Source organism: Pristis pectinata, chromosome 17 (genome assembly GCF_009764475.1).
Source record: "Pristis pectinata isolate sPriPec2 chromosome 17, sPriPec2.1.pri, whole genome shotgun sequence".
Taxonomy (NCBI): Eukaryota; Metazoa; Chordata; class Chondrichthyes; order Rhinopristiformes; family Pristidae; genus Pristis; species Pristis pectinata.
In genome coordinates this window covers 30891654-30904993 of record NC_067421.1, presented here as the reverse complement: position 1 = coordinate 30904993, position 13340 = coordinate 30891654, and the positions used below count along the sequence as shown (strand labels likewise).

Sequence of the window (13340 nt, the reverse complement as noted above, 5' to 3'; positions counted from 1 at the left end):
AGTTTCAAATCCTATTTCTAGATTTACTGAGCATATTGGCACTAATAGGTCTCTCAGTTGATTTGTTTCAATGATAATTTATCTGCTTAAATTGTTCCCAAAGCTTAAGATATTGGAGCTCATCTTAGTCAGATCCAGATCAACCTAGTTTGCATTTCTTGGCAATTTTTGATTTCTGATGTGTGCCATCAAAATGGAAAGATAAAACATAAATTAGATGTTAGTAAATGAAAAGTGAGAGGTTAATGTTTGGGTGCAGACAAAACATAACTACTTTTGCCTATTTGTCTCCATCTGAAACACTAACTCTGTCTAATCTCTTTACACATATTAATGGATTTGACATACATCTCCATTTTTAATTTTGTATTTCCATTATTCAGAGGTTGTTTCTTCTTATTCCTTTGTGTCATCCCCTGCTATTGTCCCTGTCCTCTCCGCTATGTTTTGTCAGTTTGTCCATTCTCATTCATCTAGCTATCCACTCTAACTGTTGAGTGACAACTATAATTCAAAGTAAACACAAAGTACTGGAAATACTCAGCAAGTCAGACAGCATCTGTGGAGGGAAAAGTTGAGTTAATGTGTCGGGTCACTACTTCATCAGTCAAAAATTCAACAACTTAGATTTTGAAGTCATATAATTGCATGAAAGGTCATGCAATTGTAAGTCATATAGTTGCAGGAGCAGAAGCCATTCATCAAGATCATGACTGATCTACAGTACCTCTGCTCCAAATTCCAGCACTATCCTCCCATCATTTGATTCCTTTATTGCTCAGAAATCTGCAATCTTTGTTTTGAATGAGCACAACAACTGACACAGCCCTCTTGAATTGAAAACTCCAGAAGTTCATTACCCTCAGAGTGGGGAGAAAAAAATCCTCATCTTTGGCTCAATTGGGCTTATTCTCAAATTTTGTCCCAGGTCCCAGACCCCACAGTCATGGGAAACCGCCTCCTTACACTTATCCTGTCAATAACTTTAAGAATTTTGTAAGTTTTAATGAGATCTCTTATTTTAAATTCAAAGAAGGCAGCCTCATGCATACTCATCATCCCAATCATCTTTGCTGCCTCTCTCTCTGGCAAGTCATCCTTTCTTAAGTCCAGGCATCAAACTGTACACTAATGCAGTCTCACCTGGACCCTTTTGTAATAAGACTTACTCCTGTAATCAAGCCCTTTTTTAATAAAGACTAATTTTCTCTTTGCCCTCCTAATTGTTTGCTGCACCTGCATGTCAGCCTTCAGTAATTTGTGTACAAGCATCCCTATGTTCCTTTGAACTTCATCATGACCCATTCTCTCACCAATTAATAAATATTACACCATAAGACATAGGAGCAGAATTAGACCATTTGGCCCATCGGGTCTGCTCTGCCATTCGATCATGGCTGATTTATTTTTCCCCTCTCAACCTCATTCTCCTGCCTTCTCTCCGTAACCTTTGACTCCCTTACTAATCAAGAACCTATCAATCTCCACTTTAAATATACCCAAAGACTTGGCCTCCACTGCCATCTATGGCATTGAATTCCACAGATTCACCACCCTCTGGCTAAAGAAATTCCTCCTCATCTCTCTTCTAAAGGCACGTCCTTCTGTTCTGAGGCTATGCCCTCTGGTCCTACTGGAACTAGACTCTCCCACTACTGGAAACGTCCTCTCCATGTCCACTCTATCCAGGCCTTTCAAAATTTGGTGGTTTTCAATGAGATCCCCCCTCATCCTTCTAAACTCCAGCCAGTACAGGCCCAGAGCCATCAAATGCTCCTCACATGTTAACCCTTTCATTCTTGGGATCATTCTTGTAAACCTCCTCTGGACTCCTTCCAATGCCAGCATACTCTTCCTTCGATATGGGGCCCAAAACTGCTCACAATACTCCAGATATGCTCTGACCAATGCCTTATAAAGCCTCAGCATTACATCCTTGCACTTATATTCTAGCCCTCTTGAAATGAATGCTAACATTGCATTTGCCTTCCTTACTACTGACTCAACTTGTAAGTTAACCTTTAGGGAATCCTGCACTAGGACTCCCAAGTCCCTTTGCACTTGCGATTTCTGAATTCACTCCCCGTTTAGAAAATAGTCTACACCTTTATTCTTTCTACCAAAGTGCATGACTGTGTTCTTCCCTATGCTGTATTCCATCCGACACTTCTTTGCTCATTCTCCCAACCTGTCCAAGTCTACTTTTCTATTATATGCGCCAATGTGGCTGATCTTACATTTTTTCAACATTATATTCCATCTGCCACATTCTTACCCAGTCACTCAGCTAGCCCATATCTCCTTGAAGCCTATTTACAGCCTCCTATGTACTCACAAACCATCTAGTTTAATATCATCAGAAAACTTGGAAGTATGATATTTCTTCCAGTTACAGATTGTGTTTAACTAGGGCCATGCACTGATCCCTACTGTGTCCCATGAGTTACAGGCTGTTAACGTGAGAATAACCTGTTTATTCACAGTTCTGTTTTCTGTCCGATAACCAACTCCCAATTTGTGCCAGTATTATCATTCCAATTCCATGTATTCTAACTTTGATAGCCAACCTCTTGTTAAGAACCTTGTAAGCCTTCCAGAAATCCAAAGGCACTGCATCCACTTGATCCCTCTTGCCTATTCTACTAGTCACAATCTCGAAGGACTCCAAAGGTACAGTCAAACATGATTTTCCCTTCCTAAATCCATGTTGAATCTGCTCAATCTTATTATCCTTTCAAGGTGTTCTGTTATTACATTCTTCCCTGAATGATTCCCTGCTTTCCCTCTCCCTCCTTTAAATAGTGTGGTCACATTTGCTATCCTCAAATTTTCAGGAACAATTCCAGAATCAACAGAACCTTGCAATATGATAACCAGAGCATCCACTATCTCTAAAGCCATCTGTTTGAAATTCTGGAACATAAATGAATAGGTCCATGGGATTTATCAGCTTTGAAGCTCATCAACTTCTTTAGTATTATTTTCTGACTTACTCTTAGTTCCTTCAGTGCCTAATTTTCACTGGACCCTTGATATTCTAATATATCTGACAGCCTTTGTGTGGCTTCTATGAAGATTGACACAAGATAATTGTTTAGTTCCTCTGCATTTTCTTACTCCCCATTATAAGTTCTTCTGTGCAGCTATAACTTGCCCTCTCTCTAGTATTTTTCTTTTTATGTCCTCTTTATCCATTTGTACTGTTGGTGCATTACCTACAATTTTATGGATTGTGCTTTGAGTTGTTATGTATTCCATAGTTTGTTCCTTATTGCCTGAGTCTGAAGATTCTAGTGTATAGTCTGTGAACCTTCCAGTGTCTCTGTGCTTTCTGTGGCTCTCTTGCTATCCAATCACAGCATGTGCTCGAATCTTTCACAACTTGGAAGTGTGACATTTTGTATGTACATTATGATTGTTAAGTTGCGCAACAGTGAAACTTGCGTCAGATGGCCTGAAAACTGGAACAAGCTGTCCACTCAGGAAAATGAACGATTCCCTTACTGTGATATTTTTGGACAGTTATTTTACACTTGTTAATGCCACAAGCTTAAGAATGTTAATTTATTGGACAGGTAATGTTTGGAGTATTTTCAAGTTGGTGCCTGGGCATTAGATTGGCATTTTGGATCTGCTGTCTATTTATGGAATTACTTGATTTTTCCTTTCCAATGGTTTCTAGAATCTGCTATCATGTTTTACCTGTCCTTGAGAAAACTTACTCTGTTATAAAGAGCTACTATTTGCATGTACTGAGGGAAAGCTGGGCAATGTAGTATCCTAATGGGAAGTGCTGCAGATGTTACCCTGCTAAACATGCTTGTGTCGCTCACTGATTGATATCATAATCTGCCTGCAGTCACTGTGTGACACTGATTTGACATACGTGCTATAATTTTTGAACTTCACACTCCTCTTGTAGCCTGGTCATAACCTCAGGCAGCAGACTACAGTGCTAAATGGAGTTACAGGTACCACCAACCCTAACCTTCCCAAAACTTGCACCATCTCTCCCACAGCACTATTTAAAGGGATCATAAACTTGTTGCACATTAATTGCTAAGTTCTTTCTCTGGGCAGTTGTCTGTGCTTCTGGAGCTCTCCTGTACTTTACTAAACTTTCAGTATTTTTAGGGAATTGTCTTACTTTCCTATTCATGTAAATGCCTGGCCTTGAAATGTTGTTTCAAGAAATGGATGTCCTTGTTGGACTTCCTCTGGGAATTGGGCAGAGGCCAGGAGAATGAAAATGGGGTTAGGCAGAGCAGGACAAGCTAGCAGAGTAGGATTCTACAGTATATCTTTTGAGGATCTTATCTGTGCTTCAAAGAGGACCAGTGATCGAGACATCTTGGCTTCACAAAATGTTGTGACTGGAATCTGTCAGCTGCTGTACCCATAAATGCAATCTCAAAGCAGTATAAATGTGACGTCAAAGTATCTGATTTCTTCAAGTTTACTGCTGGAGCTATAGACTACCACTAGGGGATTGTTGCCTGATATTTTTTACAAGGAAGAGTTTTACAGTGTCCCCTCTGTAGTGGGAGGAAGTACAAACATTAATTAATAAAGCATGAAAGCAACAGCCATTTTCAGGGATCGTAAAGGATTCTACATTCTCAAATGTGCAGCTTGCATTTGTTCATAGACAGAGCATCATTCAGGCAAATGCTCCTTGTCCTTGCAACAGTTATGATTTCTTCATTTTGGAGCAGTTCCCTTTATCAGCTCTCAAGTTTAAAGGTTATCTACTGGGGAATTAAGGATTATTCACAAATGATACAGCCCGTAAATTTTCACCAGAACCCACACGTCTTCAATGTCCATTACTAAGATTGACTTTATAGTATCATCATTGACTAGGCTGAGCCCTCAATGACACAATTGCCAGAGTGGTATACAGCAGATGGTGAGTGAATCAATTCAAGGGATATGCCCTAATTGACATCCCTCTCATCCATCTAACTGTCACAGGTCCATCTGTCCATAACATTGGTAAGAGTGATCATGAGTCCCAGTGGAGACAAAGCCCCATCTTTACATTGAAGATATCCTCTTCAATGTGTGGTGCTGCCATTGTACTGAAAAAGAAATTGGAACAGATGTGGCAGCTCAAAACTGGACATTTAGTCACAGCAGCGGGAGAATTTATTCCACCAAAATCTATAACCTCATAGCCCAGCATAACCCTCACTCCACTGCCATTGTTACCCAGCTAGGGACCAATTAAAGTTCAATGAGGAGTATAAAAGCACATGTTGGGAGCAGCAGTGTGCCAACCTACAAATGCTGCAGTTAGGACTACATGTATGGTAAAACACAAAAGCAGCAGTTGAACATTGACTGACTGATTACATAATCAATGGATACGATCAGACCTCTGCAATGGTAACACATCTAGTTGTGAAATCAGTTAACAGTTAATAGGAACAGGGGAGTCCTTGAACATCCCCTTTCTCAATGATGAGCAGTTCAGTATGAGTACCGTAAATAATTTACAACCATCATGGATGTAAATTACATGGATAAAAAAAAGCCAAGAGGGATTTGGGTCAATGCAGGTAAATGGGACTAGCTCAGATAGACATCTTGGTTGGTATGGACGAGTTGGACCGAAGAGCTTGTCTCCGTGCTGTATGACTCTATGCAGTGCTGAGTGGATGATCCATCTCAGCTTCTTCTGAGACCTTCAAAGTCAAGGAATCCAGTCTTCAACCAATTTGGTTTACTCCATATGATATAACAAAATGGCTGAGAGGAAAAGTTAAAGCAGAGGCTTTAGGATCAGGGAACATTTTGATTGCAGTGCTGAAAAACACACTAGAAAACATGAAAATAGGAGCAGGTGTAGGCCAACTAGCCCATCAGGCCTGCCTTGTCATTCAACATGACCATGGCTGATCTACCTCAGGCCTCATACCAGATCTCCAGTGTTCTCAATTTCCTGATCTTTCAAAAATGTATCTACCTCTACTTCTAGTGATCTTGTCTTGACAACTTTTTAGGGAGAGAAATCCAGAGAATCACTACCCTCTGCAAGAAGAAGTTTCTAGGTATCTTGGTTTTAACTGACCAGCCCCTTATCTTGAAACCATGTCTCCGTCATTTGAGATTCTCCCACTACTGAAAACTTCTCAATATCTGCCCTATTATGCCCTCTTAGATTCTTATACATTTCAGTAAGGTCACCCCTCATTCTTCTGAATTCCAAAGAATACGGAATCAAATTCTTGAGTTTCTCGGAATGAGACAGCCCTCTCATTGCTGGATTTAGCCTGGAGAATCTTTTTTGGACTGTTTCCATTGCTAGTGTATCCCTTCTTAAATAAGAGGACCAAAACTATACACAGTAATCCAGGTGTGACTTCACCAACACCATGTACAATTGTAACTAAACTTCTGTATTTCTAAACTCCAATCCTTTTGTAATAAAGGCCGATATTCCTTTTGCATTTTTAATTACTTGCTGCACCTGCCCACTAACTTTTTGTGATTTATGCAGATGAACAGTTAGATCCCTTTGTACTTCACATTTGCAGTCTCTTTCCATATAGGTGATAACCTGTCTTTTAATTCCTCTTACCAAAGTGCATGACCTCAAACTTTCCCACATTAAACTCTTTTTGCCAGTTTTCACCCACTCACTCAATTTATCCATATCCTATTGCAGAGTCATGATATCCTCATCGCAATATGCCCTTCCACCTATATTGGTGTCATTGGCAAACTTGGATACCTTACACTCAGCTCCCTCCTTCAGGTCATTAATATAAGTAGTAAATAATTGAGAGCCAAGAACCAATCGATGGGGTACTCTCCTAGTGACATCCTTCCAACCTGAAAAATACATTCTGACTGGTTGCATCACAGCCTGGTATGGAGCCTCAAATGTACAGCATTGCAAGAGGCTGCAGTGGGGTCATAGGCTCAGCCAGCTCCATCATGGGCACAACCCGCCCCACCATCAAGGACATCTTCAAGAGGTGGTGCCTCAAGAAGGTGGCATCCATCATTAAGGACCCTCACCATCCGGGAATGCCCTCTTTTCATTACTACCATCAGGGAGGGGGTACAGGAGCCTGAAGACCCAAACTCAGCGATTCAGGAACAGCTTCTTCCCCTCCACTATCAGATTTCTGAACGATCCATGAATTATCCATTATTCCTTTTTTTGGGCACTTTATTTATTTTTGTAATTTATACATTTTTATGTCTTTGCACTGTACTGCTGTCACAAAACAACAAATTTCACATCATATGTCAGTGATAATAAATCTGATTCTTATGATCTTTTAACTTGTGCACCAGTCTCATATGTAGCTACTTGTCAAATGAAGACTCTCCAGAACTAGCTTCACCTCCTACAAGCTGTTCCAGAAGAGTTACAATACTTGGATTTGTTAAGCATTTTGGGGGAAAATCCTATCCACAGAAAGCAGAATAAATCAAATCTTGCCAACTACCACCACAGGCATCTACTCTCAGTCATCAGCAAAATAATGGAAAGTATCATTGACAGTGCCACTAATACCATTGATAGCACTTACTCACCAATGACTACTCACTTAGACTCAATTTGACTTTTGTCAGTTCCAGACCTTAATGCAGTCTTGATCCAAACATAAAACAAAAAGCAGAATTCTGCTGGGAAGTTGAGAGTTCCTGTCCTTGACAAGAAAGCAGCATTTGACAAAGATTGGCATAAAGGAGCCCTGGTAAAGCCACAGTGAGAATCAAAGGGAAAACTCTCCACTGGCTTGAGCGTACCTTGCATGGATATTATCCTGAGGAACTCCAGCAACAGTATCTTTAGGTCAACCACCTTCAGCGATTTCATCAAGAGAGAGAAAGAAACAGCATCAGAGCTCTAAATGCCGTTTCTTTCTTTCTCTCTCTTGATTTCTCTAACTCCTCCTGTACCAAAGAAACTGAATTTTGCTGAGTGGAGTTCCACTCAGAGGGAATTTAATATCATGCATGTAGTGATTTCCCAATTCTACATACTGAGTAACAATTAGGAACCCATTTAAATGTTGACCATACAGAACAGTTGTTCTGACAGAGTCTCTTTACAAATACGTTTATTATTAAAGGATCATGAATGGCGTCCAGATGCATCCATTTTAACTGTTGTTTTCCCTCCTTTAGTTCAGCATAGATTGAACATTGAACCTGGATGTTCTGAGTCATAGATAGTGGCAGAAAACTAGAGCTAACTTCAGCACCATTAAAGGATTATTGCTTCCACGATTGAGTACGGTTGGTTGGTTGGGAATAGACTGAAATTTAGTTGTGATATGTCTCTTGGTTAAATAGCCAGCCAGATTTTACTTCGGATCATATACAGAGAGGGCATAATATAGGACACCACTCATTGGAATCTAGTAGCACTTTGAGCTCTTTCCTTCAAAGAATATAGAAATTTTTAACAGCCTGTTTCTGCATTTCTTTCATGGCATACCTAAATAAATTACCATTAACAGTGCTTAGATGATGATCCTACTCTGCTTCCTAACTGTGTAAAGGAAGCAAACTTAATATCTGAAAAAGGATTAGCATCTGAGTTTTTATTGGCACAGAAAATACTGTACAGATTATAGAGATGCCCAACAGCAGACTCCTGAAATAGGCACTATATTGCAAGTTCTGTCATGGGAAGAGATTACCAGGCACACAGTGGGGGGAAAAAATCAGCAATGTGCTTAAAGCCTCCTTGAAGAAATGTGAAATTCCCACCGACTCCTGGGAATATCTAGCCCATGACTGCTGAAAGTGGAGAAGAAGCATTAAAGATGATATTGAGAACCTTGAGGCTGTGCATCAGGAGTACGCGATTGCCTGCATAGGTGATAGAAAGCGTGGACCACCTCACAAATAACCCACCTCCACCCATCTGCCAAATCGGGCATCTGCAGTTCCTACATTGAGCTCATCAGTCACCGCAGAACCCACAAACTGGAATGTGGAGTCCATCCTATTTGTCTTCTATCTGGAAAGAGGATCTGGTGCACTTCAAACAAAAGTGGCCAGAATTGTGCCTCATGGTTATGAACTTTTACTTGAGAACCATTGTTGCAGCACCCAAATTAATAATATTTTAAAAAGAAACTTTTGAAAGCCTCTTAAATGCTTATAGCCTTAACTATCATAGCACAATATTTATGGATATCATTTGTTTGTATAATTGCCATTCCTATTTATATTTGTTTGTGTGTTTGAAGAATTTCTATCATGTCTACATTGCTTAACAATTTTTTTATGAAATTAATTCTATTATGGTTTTAACAGTTGTTAATTAATTTTACTGCAGTTCTCAACATTAAAGTAGTGGATAAATGAGTTAATCAGTATGCTGCCAGAGAAAATTAAATTTGTTCAAATCACTAAAAGCTAGTGCACCAGTACAAAAAGTAATTAAAAAGACAAATGGATATTTATGCCAAAGGGACTGGAATACAAGGGGGATAAATTATGGCTCATTTATATAGAGCCCCGGTCAGATTTCATCAAGAGTAATGGATTCAGTTTTGAACACAGAACTGATGGAAACAAATATTGGTCTTAGAGAATGTGCAATGCTGATTCGCTCTGAATTGCACCCAGTTTAAAAGGGTTGAACTTAAACTTTCTTTAAGCTTTAAACTTTATTTATACAGGATGGTAACAGGCTCTTCTGGCCCAATGAGCCTGCGCCACCCAATTACACCCATGTTAACCTACTAACAAATATGTCTTTGAAATGTGGGAGGTAACCGGAGCACCCGGAGGAAACCCACACAGTCACGGGGAGAACGTACAAGCTCCTTACAGACAGCGGTGGGAATTGAACCCCGATCGCTGGTGCTGTAATAGTGTTACACTAACAGCTATGCTACCGTGCCGCCTTGTATCCATTGTATGTGCAGATTGCATAGTCTTAGATTGCATTCCCTTGAATTTAGAGGGTAGGGCAAAAATAATGGTGTTTTAAAAGATGAAGAATTCGATGGGTAGTTACAGTGAAACTTCTTTTTCTGGTATGGGTATCCAGAATCAAAATTACAAATTATTAAAAGCTTAGCCTGATTCTGTCCTCATTCGCCATGTGTGTGTTATCCATTTCCAGGTCACTTGATGCTAATGAAGTGCCAGAACCCAGCTGATTTGTTTTGTCTCTGGTCCAGGGGCACTGAGCCTAATTAATTGCAGCAGCTCTACTGCTGTGTGAGACTGAGTATTGAACTTGGGATTTCTGGTCTGTATGCTATGACCTTTTGCCGGGCAGTCTGTTACTTGCTAATCCACTAATGAAACAGCACCCATTTTTCTAACATTATTTTCAATGAGCCAAGAGTTTTATAGTGGTAATTATTATAGGCTAGTAATCAGAAGTGTATTGCAAATTGGCTTGGTGTGACGATTAAAATTTAATCAACAACTTAGTGCAGCTTCAAAATTACCCATGGTGTAGCCTGTGGATTGGATTTATAACTCTTCCATTTTGACTGTGGGATGCAAGTAATAGCGCATTGCGCTAAATATTAAAGTTTCATCATTTGAGGCAGTGTCAAGAAAACCACAGCATTGCTCAAGATTTTCTTGGCCTCCTTTTACGTTTTAAAAAAAGGAATGACAGGAAAACTTATCTTGAAATGAACTGAGAAAATAAAACACACATTTAAAGCAACATTGAGAATCAAGTCTGGTCAAGGTTGCTGCACAGAAATTTCTCCAGTGAACAAAGGTCAAGATGTTCAAATGTAAAATAAGCAGACAAGGAAGGTCAAACCTCAAGTATATTGACTTATCTCACCAAGGATGGTGACCATATGGATGCTAAAATTCACCTTTGTATTCTGGGTACTGGGGACAAAAAGGTAGTTTGGTCACTGATCCTTGCTGGAAAGTGTGAATGCATACACCTACAGGCGAGAGCAATGTTTGGCACGGCACAAACTGCCCTTACATTCTGTACAAGTGAGGACTTAATGTATGATACAAGAGGACTGATTGAGCCAGAGAGACAAACAGAAGGAAAATAATTGAAAGAGAAAGAAAATGTGTACTAACAATGGGAATACTACCAATTATCCTTCTTTATATTCTTCATCAGTAAGGTAGCAATCCTTTTGAATTAACACAGGCTGGAAACTAAAAACAGCTGGAATTCATATTTGATAAATTGTCCTGAAGAAGTTACGTAAAATATTAACTTGAATGCCAGCTCAAAATGTTGTAAACTACAATTAAAGCTTAAATGCAGATAAATTTTCCAGGTTTTCACTGGCAGCAGGGAGCCTTTTTATGTCATTAAGTCAAGAAATCACTCCTTATTTTCGTTCATTGAAAGTAGTAGACAGAAATCCAAATCAAATATGCCTACTTAGGTTTGCACTTTCAGTGATGTTGGAATTTGTTCCTTGTTGTAACATTATTCATATTGTGTGGTCTTTCTGTCTATTGGTAGATTAAAACATATGACCGGGTATCCAGTTAGTAGTTGACATTCCAGCAGAACACATGGAAGATTTTGGCTATTCCTGATTTCGAGCATGTCAAGTAAATTGTACATATTTTTGATGATCTGTATGAGGGTCACTAGTATATTTGATAAGTGCACCATGTACTCTTTCTAAATCATGCTAAAGCTATCTGATGAACTAATCATTAGAGCAACCATTCTTCCAGCTCATTGACAATTGATCCCAGATCTGGTGAGTTCTTCATTGGTCAGTCTATAGTCTAACAAAATGAAGGCAGAAATACAAATGGATGCTGAATCTAATTACCACCGCCCTCTAATCCTGTTCTACCTGAAGCTTACACTGGGTTTTGATGACCTATGCAGAATACCAGAAGAGTTGGCTATTAATTCATTACAACTGTTGGTCCAGAAATTTCACATGCATTTGCCTAAAGAAAGCAGAAAAAATGTTGAAAATAAAAAATCTGCAGATACTTGAAATCTGTAATAAAAACAGAAAATGCTGAAAAGCAGGTCAGAAAGCATCGTGGAAAGAGAAACAAAGTTAACATTTCAGGTGGAAGACCTTTCATCTGAACTGGGTAAGAGAGAAAACAAAAAATAACTGTTGTTCTGATGGATGTTTCAGTTCTGAATCCCCTCAATGTTTCTCTTTCCATAGATGCTGCCTGACATGCTGAGTTTTTACAGTATTTTGTTTTAATTGAAGGGAGAAAATACATTTTAAGTTGCAGAGAGGGTGGTGGAGGAAACGATTGGTCAAAGAGAATTTCTTTGATCAGGTGAGGCCAGCTTGCTGCAGGGATAAACTGTAAGTGAGACTGTCCAGTCAATTGATTCATTGAGACAGTTAGAGAAAGAACCTGAACAAAGGAAATTAAAAATTATGAAATGAGGACAAATAGAGAGTGAGAACACTGATAAGGGAACGTTAAAGTTGTGAAATACAAAGTGAAGAACTTGCTTAGCGGGTCAGGCTGTGCTAATGGAGAGAGGAAAACTGAGCCAATATCACAGATGGTCTAGCTGGCAGTATATACAGAGAAAACGAGTTACTTGAAGTTGTACGTTCAATATCCAGTCCTGAGCAGCCTACTCAGAGAAGATGGTGTGCTGTTCTTCAGGCTTGTGTTGAGCTTTGTTATGATAATGCAGGAGGCCGTGGACAGGTCCGAGTGGGAGTAGGATGGAGAACTAAATTGGGTTGAGGAACAACAAAGGATTCCTGGTGGAGACACAAGAGGATGCAAATTCTGGAAACTGAAACAACACACAAAAAGCTGGAGGAACTCAGCAGGTCAGGCAGAATCTATGGAGGGAAATGGACAGTTGATGCTTTGGGTCAATACTCTTCATGTGGCATCAATATATGGCTGAGGGCAGATAAGCAATGGGAGATAGACAAATGCTGATATTGGGGAGGTAACAATTATTATAATGATAAACTTTAATGTTCTCATTGATTGGAAGAATGTAAGAACAAACACAAAATATTTATAGAATCCGTTCAGAAGAGATTATTGTAAATATGTCTTTTAGAATAGGATCTAAAATGTGAAACCCAGCCCTTAATCTCCCACATCTGAATTTAATGAAGGTGTGTAGTCAATTTAAATCTTTGTACTCTGACTTCACCTATTTTACAAATTTTGGAAACCCAGCATCTTAAGAGAGGGGGGGATAGCTTAGGGGAAAAGGAAAATACTTGTGGATTTGGAGGAGCAACTGTTCTACCTTTCACACCTGCAATTTACTTGCTTCTCTATCATTTCAAAATCTCAAGCTCTCAACCATCCAAAAAAAATTCCTTTCCCTTTTGCAAGAGATTATACATTTTCTTTATGAACTTGCATTCTTAGTTGTGACTCTTGAGAGT

The 13340-nt window shown here is 39.4% G+C and overlaps 1 protein-coding gene across 2 annotated transcripts in view; it reads left to right on the top strand.

Moving 5' to 3' along the window:
• grk3 (G protein-coupled receptor kinase 3) overlaps positions 1-13340 on the top strand; it is a 226843-nt gene that overhangs the window by 33080 nt on the left and 180423 nt on the right. The window contains exon 1 of one of the 2 annotated variants that reach the window (XM_052032177.1): positions 12333-12761. The exons of the other annotated variant lie outside the window; for it this stretch is intronic. The gene's annotated coding sequence lies outside the window, so the exon portion shown is untranslated. Of the gene's footprint in view, positions 1-12332; positions 12762-13340 lie in introns of those variants that run through there. 2 annotated transcript variants of the gene reach the window in all.